Genomic DNA, 13,149 nt, shown 5'->3' with positions numbered 1-13,149 from the left:
CAGCCAAAAAATTCAAACTATGCATGCTAAAAGTTAGTCAATGGATGCAACAAAACTGCCTCAAACTCAACGGAGAGAAGAGTGAGGTAATGATTCTGGGAGATAATGCAGACATCTGGTCCCCAGACTGGTGGTCTCCTGAACTGGGAACAAGACCAGAACCTTCAGAGAAGGCTAAAAACCTGGGATTCATGATAGACACCAAATTAACATACGAAGCCCAAGTAAACAAACTAGCCTCGTCTTTCTGGCTGATATTAAAAATGATAAGAAAAATACTCCCATATCTGCCTCAAGACCCACGTAAAACGGTAGTGACAGCTCTTGCACTGTCTCGATTGGACTACGGAAACGTATTATATGCGGGAGCCAGAGTAAAAATCACAGAAAAAATGCAGCGTCTCCAGAATGCAGCAGCACGACTAATACTGGAAATTCCAAAGTTTCAGCCTATTAGTCATAAATTAGAGACACTCCATTGGCTACCAGTAGCCAAAAGAGTCAAGTTCAAATCACTATGCTTGACCTACAAAGCACTGCAGGGCAAGGGACCTCACTTTCTGAAAACACACCTGAAACATTACGAACCTTCCAGGCTACTCAGATCTGGACAACAAAAACTGATAGCGATACCCAAGTTTAAACGATCAAACTGGGGAGGAAGAAGTTTCCTCGTTCACGCAGCACGTTCATGGAATTTACTACCACTAGATATAAAAAACAGTCCAACTTTGGAGATATTTAGAAAGAAAATCAAAACCTGGCTATTCACTGCATAAACTGCGCTAACTCCAGACATGCACAGGCAAATGGACAAATCGTAGCGCCAAGACGCCTCCGGGCATTCGTGCGCTTTAGAAATGGATAAATCAATCAAATCAATCATCAACGCACACAAGGCACTCCACAAGACAGGCCCAGCCTACCTCAACAGACAGCTCTCCTTCTTCATCCCCAACCGCCAGCTTCGCTCTGCCAACCTCTCACTTGCCACCGTCCCGTGCATCCGAAGAACAACCACAGGTGAGAGATCCTTCTCCCACCTCGCCGCCAAGACATGGAACAACCTCCCACTGAGCCTACGACAGACCCAAGACCTCTGACCTTCAGGAGGATACTCAAGACCTGGCTGTTCGATCAGTAGCCTCCCCCCCCCCCCCCCCCCAGCGCCTTGAGACCCTCGCTGGTATGTAGTGCGCTTCACAAATGATTGATTGATTGAATGCAAGGGGCCTCATTTATGAAAAATGACGCATCGCTGCGTGAAAACAGCGATGTGTCACTTTTCACTGCGCACTCCTTGCGACATTCCTGATGCGTCATATTTAATGTATGACGCATCATGTCGCAAGGAGTTACAGATACGTCAGTATTTCTGACGTATCTGTAAGCGCAAAAGTGACGCATTGCTGGAGTGTGTCACAAAAGTGACGCAACTCCAGCAATGCGTCCTTTCCCATGGGGAAAGCCCCATGTGAAAGGGCTTGCGTCAGTCTTACGCCTGCTGTGAGGCAGGCGCAAGATTTTGACGCAACAGTGTCCTAAAAGTGACGCAGTGAAATCTCATAGATTTCACTGCGTCACAATTACGAGGCTTTTTCCGGGGGAACGCCCCCTCTGCATACATTATACCTGATGCAGGTATAATGTGGCGCAGGGGTTTAAAAAGTGACGCATCTACCTAGATGCGTCACTTTTTAAATATGGCGCAACAAGGTGCATTTTTTACACCGCCGGTGCGTCACAAAAAGTGACGCACCGGCGGCGCAAAACTGACGCAAGGCCTCATAAATAAGGCCCAAGGCTTTTATGCCTGGCGCAATGGAGCAGCAGTAAAAATGGATGCACTGAGACTTCCAGGAAGATCATCTATCCGGAAGAGTGCACACATCAACAATAACCCTCTTTTATTAAACTTTTTATTCAGTTTTCCTTAATATTCATCATCATCATAATCTTTATTTCTGCTAAAAGCCATAATAGATCAAGTGAAACACGTGAACATACATACAGACTAAACAAGCACTCAGTGCGCACTCACACACACACACACTCTCTCTTTCACACACTCACACAGACACACTCTCTCTCACGCTAAAGACAAGCATTTGCAATGCAATAGACCTCGCATTTATGTGAGTTTAAGCTACTGGCATTGTAAATAACAATGGGGCATATTACCAACGTTAAGCGATATTTATCGCAAACGATGCTTAGCAACAAAAAATTTTAACGCTAAGCATCGCCGAAAATTATCGCAGAGATAACTTGCTATTTGCAAGGTTTATCTCAGAAGTGATAAAAATCCTCACGCTTACTGCCAATTGAGAGATTATTATTATTTTGTATTATTAATGACATTTGTTAAGCGCATGGTTGCACAAGGAACAGTGCGTCCCCGCGCTGAAAATCCCACTAATCATCTCTTCAGCTTAGCTCACGGAGGAGGAGTACTAGGGCCAGGGGGAACTAAACTGATTATGTCTTGGGGAAAAGATGGGTTTTCAACCTCTGTCTGAACCTTGCTTCAGACGGTTCCATCCTCAATTCGATGGGCAGGTCATTCCAGTCTTTACTGGCCAGGTGTCTAAAGGACCGTCCTCCCATCCTTGCTCTGTGGATCCGTGGAACCACTAATAGCATGCTGCCCATCGACCTAAGAAGGCGTGAAGGACGATAGATAGGACGCAAATCCTGGAGATATGAAGGTGCTTTTTAGTGAGCTATGCGAAGGGTAATGCACATAGTTTTAAATTCAATTTGTTCCTTTATTGGAAGCCAATGCAGGCAACGCAATGCATGTTTCCCAGAGGCCCTCCTAGGGAGGTTCAGGACAAGCCTGGCAGCTGCGTTCTGGACGCGTTGCAACTGCATTAGGCCTTTTTTACTAAGTCCACATAGGAGGGAGTTCCCATAATCTAAATGGGAGGTGACCAAGGCATGTACCATTGTTTTTCTGGTGCTGGGAGGCAGTAGGTCTAGGATTTTCCTCAGGACCGTCAAAATGCCATAGCATTTACCGGCAACATTACCAACATGATTAGTGTAGGCTAGATTAGAATCAAGAAGTATGCCAAGGTTTTTGACTGTGTCCGCCGGGGCAGGGACAGAGCCCAGTTCTATGGGCCACCCTGCAGATGTCCAGATGGAAGGACAGGGACCAACGATAAGAACTTCCGTCTTATTACCATTGAGGCGGAGATAGTTCTGCTTCATCCACCCATCAAGTGCCACCAAGCAGGCCGAGAATTTCTCAGCATCCACAACTGGATCACGGGACAAGTTGATCACCAGTTGTGTATCGTCTGCATAAGAGACTATGGCAACACCATATGACTCCACCAGTTTGGCAAGGGGTTCCATGTACAGATAGAATAACGTGGGGCTCAGAATCGAGCCCTGTGGAACCCCTTGTCTAAGACATCTTATACTGGATTATCACTGGAAAACCAACGATAATCTCTCAAAGTTTGGCGTTAGCTTGATGATAGGGGCTCACAAACTTAGCCATGATATCCACCTTCCATTGGATATCATGGCTAAGTCAGGAAAATACCAGGGGCCTTATTTATGAAGGCCTTGCGTCAGTTTTGCGCAGCTGGTGCGTCACTTTTTGTGACGCACCAGCGGTGTGAAAAATGCGCCATATTTAAAAAGTGACGCATCTAGGTAGATGCGTCACTTTTTAAACCCCTGCGACACATTATACCTGCGTCAGGTATAATGTATGCAGAGGGGGCGTTCCCCCGCAAAAAGCCTCGTAATTGTGACGCAGTGAAATCTATGAGATTTCACTGCGCCACTTTTAGGACGCTGTTGCGTCAAAATCTTGCGCCTGCCTCACAGCAGGCGTAAGACTGACGCAAGCCCTTTCACATGGGGCTTTCCCCTTGTGAAAGGACGCATTGCTGGAGTTGCGTCACTTTTGTGACACACTCCAGCAATGCGTCACTTTTGCGCTTACAGATACGTCAGAAATACTGACGTATCTGTAACTCCTTGCGACATGATGCGTCATACATTAAATATGACGCATCAGAAATGTCGCAAGGAGTGCGCAGTGAAAAGTGATGCATCGCTGTTTTTACGCAGCGATGCGTCACTTTTCATAAATGAGGCCTCAGGTGTAAAAAAAGCAGTGCTAACCCCGGTTAGCGCTGCTTTTTTTTATCACAAACAGGAATAGCGAAATCCTTGTTAATAGGAGAAATGTCGCTTAACAAAATTTCTCCTATTATTTTTCTCTGGAACGCCCCCTTTGTATCTCATTAGAGATACAAGGGGAAGCGTAGAGAAAAAGGGTGCTAACATGCAAATTTGCGTGTTAGCACCCTGTTGCTGATAGGGAGATCATTTTATCTCCGCTTTCTTGGCTTTTAAAGCCAAAAATGCGGAGATAAATCCCTTGATAATATGCCCCAATGCGTTTTATTTATGTTTCAAAAATGAAAACATGAATAAAAAGCATTGTCATTTACAATGCCAAGAGCTCAAACTCGCGTAAATGCGAGACCTGTCACATTGCAAATGTTTGTTTTTAGAGAGAGAGAGAGTGTGTGGGTGAGTGAGTGTGTGAAAGAGAGAGTGGGGCCTATTATCAAGACAGGAGATAAAATTATCGCTGCTTTATCGGCAGGAAACTGCCGCTAAAGCGGCGATAATGGGCTTGATAATATGCTCTATGGATTTCCAATAGAAGCCCATGTTAGATGTCCTTCACATTTAACATGGGCTTCGATTGGAATTCCATAGAGCATAATATCAAGCAGATCAGCGTAGATCATCGCCGCTTCATCTGCAGTTTTCTGCCGATAAAGCGGCGATAATTTTATTTCCTGTCTTGATAATATGCCCCAGTGTGTGTGTGTGAGAGCGCAGCTAGAGAATGTGTGTGATGTGTGTGTGTATGTGAGAGTAAAAGAGTGAGTGAGGAGGGAGACATGTAACTCGTTCACTAAGCAGCAGCTGCAGTGTCATCAGCTGTCCCTAGAGGGCAGTCTGGCTGACAACAACCTGCTGTTTAGAGGAAATTTACATACCCAGAAGCCACTGCAAAGCCACAAACACTTCCATTTCATTGTCATGGACAAAACAGTTTTTTGTAACATTGAAAATCATGATGTACTCTATATGCGCACGTGTTCGCGTTATGTTTTTGTTGCTATTAGTTATGTTTCTAAAGTCTCCGTAATTTTCCTGAGTATTACTTGTAATAGGTTGACGGAAAATCGTCAATTTTCTACTGAATTACTAGATGCAAATTGTTAAAGGTCATGTGCACTCTGGGTGGCTATGATGTGACAATTCTGCTAAATTTTTGGGGGATCTTGCGTACCCGAGATCCAAATTGTCGTCTAAAGGAAAGTTTAAAGAGGTTCATTGATATACGGGACAACTGAGGCGGGCTCTCATTGTCACCCATGGACGCACTGCTGGTGATGTAGTACTTGTACATTACTATAAACCTTAGGAGAGCGCAGGGTGCGCACGGACCTCTCCGTGTAATTTCTCTAGCGCCACCCAAAAATGGCCGTCTCGTGCCAAGTCATTGCGTGGTGCGCGGCAACTAGAGCCAGACGCTACAGATTCAACTTCGAAGCTACTTTGGTTGTGAAATGCATCTCGTGGAAGAAGCTAATGTTGGAATCTTTTCTCGTATCGCTGGAAGTCCGATTTCACTAGGTCTCATAAGCAGCCTCATCGGCGATTTATAATCATAACAAACACATATAAATGGGTTGTAGTGACCAGAGTACTCTGTACATGATTCCGCTGGCTACTAGTGTCGTCCTTGGTATATACACAGCGCCATGCCTGGTGGGCTTGATAAGGGACCCCTAGTGATGACCCGTGGAACAGCACCCTTTCAAATGTCTTTTTAGGTGGAGCCTATGCAGCGCATGCGCTGTCTCTCGACATGGTGTATCTACAGTGTGGAGTAGCAGCACGCCCACGGCTTGTGATTGGTTTCTTCATGTGCCTTTCGGCGCACTACTTTTACGATTGCCTCAGCTTCTGGTTTAGAATTGTTGGGGCAGATTTGAGAGAAAGTGACTCTGTGCCTTCCGCAAGCCATTTGGCTGCGCCTCACTGAGCCACTTTCATAGCACAGGAATGCAACATATTTACAAGAATATGTTGCATCTATGTGCTTCCCCATGCACTGGCGCACAAACTGCTGCCATGTGCTGGTGCAGGCACCCTTGCACCATGGTTAGGGAAAGGAGAGTGTGTGTTCCATAAGGAGTCAATATTGTACTTGTTGGGATGAATGCCCGTTCTTTCAAAATTTCATATAGAGGACATGACTACTTCAGGTTGCAGTGTGACATCTTTATTGTGAAACATGGACAGCCGACACGTGTTTCGCCCCCTATTGGCGAATTGCGCCGGGGCTTTCTCAAGGTGCAGAAGGCTGGAGAAACGTGCAGTCCGGTCCCTGCTTGTGGCTATTCCAAGGGGACCGGACTGCTACGCTTCATTGGTCTCAGTGCCACAACGCCAAGCTAGGCCCAAGCCCATGAGTGTCGCAGAGGCAGCCACTTTAATTGCTCTTTCACCATCGACCAGTGATGTTGGCGTTGACTCATCTCAAAGTAGCATCCAATCAACGCAGGGTGTGTTACTCATCTGATGAGTGTTCAACCACAGCCGCAATGACAACCACAGGTGCAACAAGGAGAGGCGCAAGGAGAGGCGCAAGGAGTGGCGCAAGGAGTGGCGCAAGGAGTGGCGCAAGGAGTGGCGCAAGGAGTGGCGCAAGGAGTGGCACAAGTAGAGGCGCAAGTAGAGGCACAAGTAGAGGCACCTCTACAGGCACATGGAGAGGCACAACTGCCCACAATGCTTGTTCCTTCAGAAGTAGGGGCACATCAGGAAATCGAGATTCAAGCGGAGGTATCATCCAAGCAAGCCACTCCTCCTGATGATCCATTGTCTTCCAGATCCCCAGCAAGGAAAAGGTCAAGGAGGGCTAGTACAAGTTCTTCTTTAAGCCCCCTTCCTTCTGATGATCTAGATCTTGATTGGCACCCACCAATGCAGTCTGAGAGGGAGGCACGCCATGAGCCGACAAAGCTAGCTAAAAGGAAGGTTGCAGCAAGGCTTTCACTTATGGGTGATGACGAACAAGAAGTAGAAGTGGTGTATTCTGCTTCTGATGAACAGTCTGACGATGACGACCCAGTCATCACAGTCGTCACTCCAGCCCCAGCGGGCATGCAGCAGACAGACATTTTTACCCTATCCAAAAATTCTGCTGTGCAGGATGTGTGTGGCGTGGCACCACTGGTGGTACCACCACCAACACAGGTAACTACTACACCAACACGACCTACAGCTTCAATATTTTCTCATCAGAAGGGCCGGCAGAGACCTCCATCCAGCTCGACCTCCATTACCTCAAGTAAGTGGTGCTGTAAGTGCACAACAGAGTCAAACTCCGCCACGCCTATCCTCCACTTCATCTGGCATTGAAAGTAGCACCTCCACCACCACCAGAAATCTCAACTCTCCAGTTTGGGACTTCTTTAGTATTAGCAAAAAGGCGGAAAACCTAGTCATTTGTTCGATTTCTAAACGAGTAGTTAGTCGGGGTAAGCTTGGTACCAACTGTGGTACCGGAGGCCAGAGAGGTCATCTCAAAAAACACCATATTATCCAGTGGGAGGCGCACCAAAGTAACATCAGGAAAGCCAAAAGTAGAAATCCAAATGTAGACATTGATATTGCATCTGATGACGAGGAGGAGCTGATCGTGCAGGGGGGAGGTGAAGAACCGAGAGATATTTTTTCTGGGACACACAGTACCCCTGGCAGCAGCACTGCACTGGTAGCGCCCACACCCTCCTGTAACCCAGCAACATCAAGGAGGCACAGTAGTCTGGTAAAGAAAGTAATGCAAAAAAGTACATCAATGAGCCTAACTGAGTTGAAGAGGTCTGGATCCTCATCACATATGAAAACGGTCCAGACCACCATTAAAAGCATGTTTTGGTCGGAGGCGCCATTTGAAACGCAACCACCCAATGTAATGTAATGCTGGCTAAAATGTTAGCGCGGACCTTCTCCCTTTTTCTTTTGTGGAAGGGGTGGGTTTTCTAGAATTTGTGGCAACAGTAGGCCCTAAATGGAAGGTTCCTATCCGGTCCTATTTTGCCAGAGTTGCGGTTCCAGCACTACATCAAGATGTGCTGGAGGTGATTGGGGCAGCTTTGCAGAAGAGTGCTGTTCACACTATCCACCTGACAACAGACATGTGGACCAGTTGCCAAGCCTTTGATTACATGTGCAGCACTGCACACGGGGTCTCTTTTGCAGGGGTTAGAGACAAGATAGCTGCAGGTGTTGACAGTGCCACAATTTTTCAAGCTACTCGGAAACATGCAACAGTAGCCATGTTTGCCCTGGAGAAATCTCATACTGCAGTAAACATTTTGGAGGAGTTTAACAGTAAGGTCTTTAAATGGCTGCATCCAAGAAAGCGCATGATTGGTTATGTTTCCACGGATAATGGCAGTAATATAGTTAGGGCCATGGCTGATGGTGGCTATTTCAGAGTGGCGTGTTTGGCGCACAGTATTAACATTGTTGTTCATGATTTCTTGAAAAAAGAAAACAAAGTCAGCAAGTTACTGACCACCTGCCGAAGAATCTGCACACATTTCAGCCATTCTTTTAAGGCCTGGAAGCAGCTGAGGATCATTCAACGTGTCCCTAGGAGGTGTCCTACCACCGTACAAGTCAGAGGCCTCCGAAGTCATCTGCGGCGTCCCCCAAGGATCATCTCTGAGCCCCACCCTCTTCAACGTCTACATGAGCCCCCTCGCGGCCATCGTATGCAAACACAACCTCAGCATAATCTCCTACGCCGACGACACCCAGCTGATCCTCTCCCTGACCAACGACCCCGCCGCCGCCAGAGCCAACCTGCACGAAGGGATGAAAGAGGTAGCCGAGTGGATGACGACCAGCTGCCTGAAACTGAACTCGGACAAGACAGAGGTCCTCATCCTGGGCTCCTCACCCTCCGCCTGGGACGACTCCTGGTGGCCCCCCGCCCTGGGCACCGCACCCAATCCGACTGACCATGCACGAAACCTGGGCGTCATCCTGGACTCCTCCCTCTCCATGACCAGGCAAGTCAACAACGTCTCCTCGGCGTGCTTCAACATCCTACGCATGCTACGGAAGATCTTCTGGTGGATCCACACCGAGACCAGGAAGACCGTCACCCAGGCCCTCGTCACCAGCCGACTGGACTACGGCAACGCCCTCTACGCCGGTACCACCGCCAAGCTCCAGAAGAGACTCCAGCGGATCCAGAACGCCTCAGCCAGACTCATCCTCGACATCCCACGAACCAGTCACATCTCCGGACATCTGAAAGACCTTCACTGGCTCCCCGTCAACAAAAGAATCACCTTCCGCCTCCTCACCCACGCACACAAAGCCCTACACGACCAAGGCCCGAGCTACCTCAACAGCCGAGTCAACTTCTACGCTCCCAAACGCCACCTCCGATCAGCCAACCACGCCCTCGCTGCCGTCCCCCGCATCCGAAGAGCGACTACAGGAGGAAGGTCCTTCTCCTACCTGGCCGCCAAGACCTGGAACTCCCTCCCGACCGACCTGCGCCTGACCCAAGACCACCTCTCCTTCAGGAAGAAGCTGAAGACCTGGCTGTTCGAGCAGTAGCGGCATCCCCCCCCCCCCCAGCGCCTTGAGACCCTACGGGTATGTAGTGCGCTTTATAAGTGTCAATGATTGATTGATTGATAGAGTGCTAGTCAGAGGACTCATCCAGGAGGTGGCAGCATGTTGGAACTCAACCTTCTACATGCTTGAGCGTCTGTTTGAGCAGTACTTGGTAATCAATGAGTATGTCTTTAACGCACGGGGTGCTTCTATGAAAGACATGAGGCTAAAGGTTGAGGAATGGGACCTTGTTAAAAGCCTGACAGACATGCTTCCTCCGTTTGAGGTCTTCACACGTGAAGTCAGCAGGGAGGACTGTACTTTGGGCAAAGCTATCCCATTGATGCGCATGCTAGAGCTCCAACTGAAGGCGATTCTGTGAATCGGGCCCATCCTTCTTCGTTTCACATGGTACTGCTCTTTGTTTCGCTCGAAGTCCAAAAGCAGGGGGCGCTGTTGTTCATGTAACACGGAACCAGCTTGAGCCAAGAATGTGCTTGGAAGGTTGGCTTTATAACCTGGCGCTTTTGTTTCTAAAAAGACAGCAGCCGATGATCAATACCGTCATGAGAGCTCGAGCCTCACTTCACGAGGGTTCTTTAATGCATTTTCAATACAACGCCACATGCAGCTAAGAGGTTTTAAAGCATAGAGCACCATCAGGGCAATGCGCACTGCCTGTTGGAATGTTTTGTTTTATAATGCGCTTCACGCTGAAAACCACGGGAACATCATCAGCATTTTAATGGTAGTTCCTCAACGTTATTTCATCTTTCAATTATGAAATTAAATGAATTTGAAATGATTTTGTACTTGTAACGCGCACTTATACCCCAACCGGGTTTCAAGGCGCTGTACGCATACCGCTGTGGAACCCTTCCTGGCTTTTCCCTGTGAAATGTCCACTCCTGGGCACCCCCAAGGTGAAGCCAGGCATCCTAGCGCTGTTGGGGCCGTTGTGGAGATTAAGCAAGCTATTGCCCAGAGTTGCAGAGTGGGACCCATGATTACAATAGGCACTGAGGCGAGGATTATCAGGTCTGAGGAAATTGAGCCCAAGACCCGCCAAGGGGGGAATTGAACCGTGGTCCTGGGCCAGACCTCTGCATCAGCATCTGCCGTTCTAACGATTGAGCCACACTTCTCCCTGAGAAAGGAGATGAAACAAAAAAAATAATACTTTTAATGCGTTTTTTAAAAGGCGTCCCAGCAGCATGTCATTTGCTGGCCACCGCTCTGTAATAAAACAAGCATTGGCCACACAGCCATAAAAGAAACGGGGCTGCGTGGCCGTGAACGCGATCATGGGGACGCGTTCTGTGGTGTGTGAGGTGTGGCAAAAAAATGACACACCTATAAGATATTCATTAGGATGTTATTACCCCTCATCTCCCTGTCCAACTCATTCGGTTTTTCAAAATCAATCTTTTAAACATTTGCAAGACAACCAAAGTCCTCGGAGACGACCTGGTATTGGGTTGTGGACAGTATGGGAGACAACAGAAAATACCCTAAGTCTATCGATCCCTTCGTATTTCACTTCTGTCCTTGGAGAAGTAGGAGCTGTGTTTGGAGTTCACCTTTCAACACATCGTGCACAGACCTCACTGTTATGGAGCAGGGAAGAATGTGGTATACAAGAGCGAACATCGTATGTCTGATATATGTGCTGAGAAAGATGATGGAATTTAGCGGAGCTGCTGTTTTCTTTTTGGGTGGCAAAGCAATTTCGCAACAAGTTAATATTTATTTTCTTTGGAACGTGCAAACATGCAAAGGGTTAGGTTTTCTAAGTGGCAGCTGAGTATGTGAACATAATGGGCGTTTTAGGGTTGGAATTATGTTTTTTGCCATTCAGTTAGGCTATATTTGGCAATTCAAAAGTATGCACTGAATGAAGTGCATGCAGGGTTTCTGGTACAGTGTTTTAACTATATAATGTTTTACAGAATGTAACTTATTTCTCATCATGATAAATGTTTAAAGTGCGACAACGCACCCTCAAAGGGTGTGTACCTACTTCTGTAAAGGAGATGGGAATCAGAATATATTCTTCAGAAGCTCGTATATAGCTTCGTGCAGCTCTCGTGCTTCATGTAGGTGCCTATGTAAGGCAGATGGCGGCGCCGCAAAAGTGAAAGTAATTGCGGTCGTAAGGGTGCCCGCGAGATGGCGCCTCAGCTCGTAAGCACGTGCCCACGCACGTAACCGCAAGCTCTAGGTCACCACCAAATGCGTGTGATATTATTTCCTAAAGCCCTTACTAAAAGTCTCGCCAGGGCAGCGCATGCGCTGGCTCAGGCAAGACCTAAAAAGGGACATGTTACACATATCACTACACTACGTGGCAGGCCCAATGAGGTGCCTGCCACTTGGTGCAGTGATTTGTAGGGAGGCATCATAGATGCCCCCCAGGTCCCATGTCTGGGGGCTGTGGGGAAAGGGGCCTGCAATGGGCCCCCAATGTCCCTTTCCACCAGCTTTTCCATGGCAGGTGAACCACCATGGCTGGGATGGCGAGTAAGGGACATCGTAATCCCTAGTGCGGTGCCTGGTAGGCACCACCAGCATTGCAGGAACAACGAGCCCCTCCGCCGCACTGGTGAGCTCAAGGAGCCCGTCGGGTGTGTGGCAGTTGGTCTTTCCGACCACCAGTGAACCACCCGCCATTGTAATATGGCGGGCGCTGATACACTCACCGATGGAGGTTGGACCGCCAACGTTATGGCGACATGGCGGTCTCACCGCCATTATAATCACCCCCTATGTTTGGTGTGCATGCAAATCCTACATTGCGAACGCCTGGTGAGTTGCACTACTACTGCTGAAAAAGGCCAATGGAGGTACCAATGGGTCAGGTGTACTAGCCTCAAGGGTCTTGTGACGTGACAGAGTCACTGTCAATCTAGGGTGGGCTTCTTCGCATGCCTGCTCACAAGACTGGAGGTGAACTGCAGTATGGATTGTGGTGGATAGGCCTTCAGAGTTAACTCACACTTACCACCATTAGGGTCCACCTGCGGGTGCTAAGACAGTAGGGTTTCTAAGGTCTATCTGGCCTTCTAAGGTGTAGCATCGGAATGAGCTCTTTCAGGAGTATGATCTGGTGGACTGGTCATGAAGGCTGGACATGGTTCTCCAGTTCCAAATTCAGCCTCTTTGGCCAGAGTGCCACATCCTGTACCCCACTGATCACCATACTGCCCCACTGAGAGAAACTTGCATTACCTTCGGCTACAACTCAATTGTGATGGGACTAACTTCAAATTATGCACTAGACAACAGTAATATGCTGCCTGAAAAAAAAGAATAACACCCTGGAAAAAACAAAATCAGTAAGTTATTTTGAATGGAAAGTTCAGGACATGGCTACAGGACCAGGAAGGGACCCGTTTGAATGTCCATTGCTTATAAAATTTAAAAAAAATAGGCAGTTTGGTTTTAAAAAGACCA

The sequence above is a fragment of the Lissotriton vulgaris genome, chromosome 1_2, assembly GCF_964263255.1.
Source record: "Lissotriton vulgaris chromosome 1_2, aLisVul1.2, whole genome shotgun sequence".
NCBI lineage: Eukaryota > Metazoa > Chordata > Amphibia > Caudata > Salamandridae > Lissotriton > Lissotriton vulgaris.
Note: the sequence above shows the minus strand (reverse complement) of the source record.